This window comes from Oncorhynchus tshawytscha, linkage group LG25 (genome assembly GCF_018296145.1).
Source record: "Oncorhynchus tshawytscha isolate Ot180627B linkage group LG25, Otsh_v2.0, whole genome shotgun sequence".
NCBI lineage: Eukaryota > Metazoa > Chordata > Actinopteri > Salmoniformes > Salmonidae > Oncorhynchus > Oncorhynchus tshawytscha.
Window position 1 is genome coordinate 40,948,801 of NC_056453.1, and position 5,000 is coordinate 40,953,800.

General features: G+C 41.6%; 1 protein-coding gene across 2 annotated transcripts in view; it reads right to left on the reverse strand.

Moving 5' to 3' along the window:
• Nucleotides 1–5,000, reverse strand: part of LOC112224696 (calcium-activated potassium channel subunit alpha-1) — a 214,727-nt gene that overhangs the window by 174,405 nt on the left and 35,322 nt on the right. The gene's annotated exons all lie outside the window — the stretch shown is intronic.

The following is a 5,000-nucleotide window of genomic DNA, read 5'->3' on the forward strand; positions in this document are numbered from 1 at the left end:
CTTTTTTGAAATCAACAAAGCATGAGAAGACTTTGCCTTTGTTTTGGTTTGTTTGATTGTCAATTAGGGTGTGCAGGGTGAATACATGGTCTGTTGTACGGTAATTTGGTAAAAGCCAATTTGACATATGCTCAGTACATTGTTTTCATTGAGGAAATGTACGAGTCTGCTGTTAATAATAATGCAGAGGATTTTCCCAAGGTTACTGTTGACACATATTCCACGGTAGTTATTGGGGTCAAATTTGTCTCCAACGATGTCTACATGGAATTTGTATTCGTGGTCCTGGCATCTGGAACTTTTTGGAACACCATTATTTTGGGCTTACTGAGATTTACTGTCAGGGCCCAGGTCTGACAGAATCTGTGCAGAAGATCTAGGTGCTGCTGTAGGCCCTCATTGGTCGGTGACAGAAGCACCAGATCATCAGCAAACAGTAAACATTTGACTTCATATTCATATATATGTTGAAGAGGGTGGGGCTTAATCTGCATCCCTGTCTCACCCCCCAACCCAATGAATTTCTGTATTGTTTTAGTGATTCACCATAGTGAAGGCGTTTTCTGGATCTCTATATTTTTGGTTTCTCAATTTCTTTCTTAGGTTTTTGCATTCTTCATCAAACCATTTGTCATTCTTGATCATTTTCTTAGGTTTTCTGCTTGAGGCGGACAGGTCAAATATACTGTTAAGTGTTTCTACTGCTATATTTAAACCTTCACTATTACAGTGAAACATTTTGTCCAGGAAATTGTCTAGAAGGGATTGAATTTGTTGTTGGTAGATTTTGTTGGGGTAGATTTCCACACTACTTTCCTTTCATCTATAGCATTTCTTAATATTATTCAGTTCCTTTGGCTTTGATGCCTCATGATTGAGTATTGCTCTGTTCAAGTAGAGTGTGATTTTTCTGTGATCTGATAGGGCTGTCAGTGGACTGACTGAACGTTCTGGGAGACTCTGGGTTGAGGTCAGTGATAAAGTAGTCTACAGTACTACTGCCAACAGATGAGTTATAGGTGTACCTACTGCAGGAGTCCCCTCGAAGCCTACCATTGACTATGTACATACCGAGTGTCCGACAGAGCTGCAGGAGTTGTGATCCATTTTTGTTGGTTATGTTGTCGTATTTGTGTCTAGAGGGGCATATCGTGGAGGGAATGCTGTTACCTCCAGGTAGGTGTTTGTCCCCCTGTGTGCTGAGGATGTCAGGTTCTTGTCCAGTTCTGGCTTTTAAGTTGCCACAGTCTAGTACATGTCCCTGGGCCTGGAAATTGTTGGTCTCCCCCTCTAGGATGGAGAAGCTGTCTTCATTAAACTATGGGGATTCTATTGGGGGGATATAAGTAGCACACATGAGGACATTTTTCTCTGTTGAGATCATTTCCTTATTCATTTCTAGCTAGATGTAAAATGTTCCTGTTTTGACTAATTTAATAGCGTGGGTTAGGCCTGCTCTATACCAAATTAGCATGCCCCCTGAGTCTCTTCTCTGTTTCACACCTGGTAGTTTGGTGGATGGGACTACCAGCTCTCTGTAATCTAGAGGGCAACCAGTAGGTCTGATCAAGTCTGGGTTCCTGCTCTTTATGACAAAGGCAGATGACCTCAGGCCTTGTATATTCCATATGAGCTAGTAAAAGCTTTGCGTTCCATATTGTCTAGAGTTGTTTTTGTGTTTGTAAGGCCTGGACCACCACAGTAGGTGTGAGCAGAGCATGTTGAGCATCTGATACATACCTCTTAGGTCTCAGGATGGGGCTTGGCCGGGTGTAATAGTGGGGGTTGGGCCTGGTGCTCTGTTCACTGCATGGGCATATGTCCTGCTGTCATGTTGAGGTCCTTGCCTCCCTCTCTCTTTAGCTCTTTTTCTCTCTCTTTCTCCCTCTCTCTGTCTCCCCCCTCCCCCCTCCTCTCTCTTTCTCCTTTTCTCTCTCTCTCTCTCTCCCTTTTATGATAAGGGTATTAAGGGATGGGGAGATATGCCTAATACTCTCTTATCTCAAATCCACTTTGTGAAAAGTCGCCCTGCCTTTGTTGTGACTGATGGACAGTGTGAGACTATAGTTGTGGCCAAAAGTTTTGAGAATGACACAAATATTAAATTTTCACAAAGTCTGCTGCCTCAGTTTGTATGATTCAGATGAATTGCAATGAATTGCAAAGTCCCTCTTTGCCATGCAAATCAACTGAATCCCCCAAAAAACATTTCCACTGTATTTCAGCCCTGCCACAAAAGGACCAGCTGACATCATGTCAGTGATTCTCTCGTTAACACAGGTGTGAGTGTTGACAAGGACAAGACTGGAGATCACTCTGTCATGCTGATTGAGTTTGAATAACAGACTGGAAGCTTCAAAAGGAGGGTGGTGCATGGAATCATTGTTCTTCCTCTGTCAACCATGGTTACCTGCAAGGATACACATGCCGTCATCATTGCTTTGGACAAAAGGGGCTTCACAGGATATTGCTGCCAGTAAGATTGCACCTAAATCAACCATTTATCGGATCATCAAGAACTTCAAGGAGAGCGGTTCAATTATTGTGAAGAAGGTTTCAGGGCGCCCAAGAAAGTCCAGCAAGCGCCAGGACCGTCTCCTAAAGTTGATTCAGCTACGGGATCGGGACACCACCAGGACAGAACTTGCTCAGGAATGGCAGCAGGCAGGTTGTGAGTCCATCTGCACGCACAGTGAGGCGAAGACTTTTGGAAGATGGCCTGGTGTCAAGAAGGGCAGCGAAGAGCCACTTCTCTCCAGGAAAAACAACAGGGACAGACTGATATTCTGCAAAAGGTACAGGGATTGGACTGCTGAGGACTGGGGTAAAGTCATTTTCTCTGATGAGTCCGCTTCTCAGCCAAGGGAGTGGGCTCACTCACAATTTTGCCTAAGAACATAGCCATGAATAAAGAATGGTACCAACACATCCTCCGAGAGCAACTTCTCCCAACAATCCAGGAACAATTTGGTGATGAACAATGCATTTTCCAGCATGATGGAGCACCTTGCCATAAGGCAAAAGTGATAACTAAGTGGCTCGGGGAACAAAACATCGATATTTTGGGTCCATGGCCAGGAAACTCCCCAGACCTTAATCCCATTGAGAACTTGTGGTCAATCCTCAAGAGGCGGGTGGACAAATAAAACCCCACAAATTCTGACAAACTCCAAGCATTGATTATGTAAGAATGGGCTGCCATCAGTCAGGATGTGGCCCAGAAGTTAATTGACAGCATGCCAGGACGGATTGCAGAGGTCTTCAAAAAGAAGGGTCAACATTGCAAATATCGACTCTTTGCGTCAACTTCATGTAATTGTCAATAAAAGCCTTTGACACTTATGAAATGCTTGTAATTATACTTCAGTATTCCATAGTAACATCTGACAAAAAATATCTAAAGACACTGAAGTAGCAAACTTTGTGGAAATTAATATTTGTGTCGTTCTCGAAACTTTTGGCCACGACTGTACATCCAGAGAATGCCAGTGTTTGTTGACAAAGTTTGATGACAAAATTTGCACACAAGGACCGCGGCGCCACCTTCCTGTTCATGTGAGCACAACACACTGGTGGGTCCAAAAATGTTTTGTATACTGCTGTCTAAATTATGTAAAATCGTAGTGTGAAAAAGTAGATTTTCAGCCCGGGTTTAATATTCTAAGAGTTGATTTGGTTTGGGGGCGGCAAGTAACATCTGACAAAAGACACTGAAGCAGCAAACTTTGTGGAAATTAATATTTGTGTTATTCTCAAAACTTTTGGCCTCGATTGTACTCCTTGCTACATTATGGTCTGTGAAACAGGGTTTCCACTGCATTCATTTAGCTGATAAATAAATAAAAAATATATTAAATATATTAAAATCTCTTTCTCTATTTATACACTACCGTTCAAAAGTTTAGGGTCACTTAGAAATGTCCTTGTTTTTTAAATAAAAAATAAAAACAATGTCCATTAAAATAACATCAAATTGATCAGAAATACAGTGTAGACATTGTTGATGTTGTAAATGACTATTGTAGCTGGAAAAGGCAGATTTATTTATGGAATATCTACGTAGGCGTACAGAGGCCCATTATCAGCAACCATCACTCCTGTGTTCCAATGGCACGTTGTGTTCGCTAATCCAAGTTTATCATTTTAAAAGGCTAACTGATCATTAGAAACCCCTTTTGCAATTATGTTAGCACAGCTGAAAACTGTTGTCCTGATTAAAGAAGCAATAAAACTGGCCTTCGTTAGACTAGTTGAGTATCTGGAAAATCAGCACTTATGGGTTCGATTACAGGCTCAAAATGGCCAGAAACAAATAACTTTCTTCTAAAACTCATCAGTCTATTCCATGCAAGAAATTGCCAAGAAACTGAAGATCTCGTACAATGCTGTGTACTACTCCCTTCACAGAACAGACAAACTGTCTCTAACCAGAACAGAAAGAGGAGTGGGAGGCCCCGGTGCACAACTGAGCAAGAGGACAAGTACATTAGAGTTTCTAGTTTGAGAAACAGACTCACAAGCCTCACAAGTCCTCAAATGGCAGCTTCATTAAATTGTACCAGTCTCAATGTCAACAGTGAAGAGGCGATTCCGGGATGCTGGCCTTCTAGGCAGAGATCCAAAGAGAAAGCCATATCTCAGACTGGCCAATAAAATAAAAATATAATATTAAGATGAGCAAAAGAACACAGACACTGGACAGAGGGACTTTGCCTTCATAGTGTTTCATCATAGTATTTCATCATAGTATTTCATCAGAGTATTTCATCATAGTATTTCATCATAGTATTTCAAGGAAGTTTTGTTATGCTCATTCGCTTTTCCTCTGTAAAATAAATAATCTGTCCGGGTACAGCAGGCTATGTGGTTATTTGGTTATGTGGCTATTTGTGCCGGTGTGGCAGCCAAAACTGCCTGTCCAAAAGACAGTGAGTGTTTTTGGGGGGAAAACATATAACTTCTTATTAAGTTATTTTATCTTTATAAAGGCAAGTCAGTTA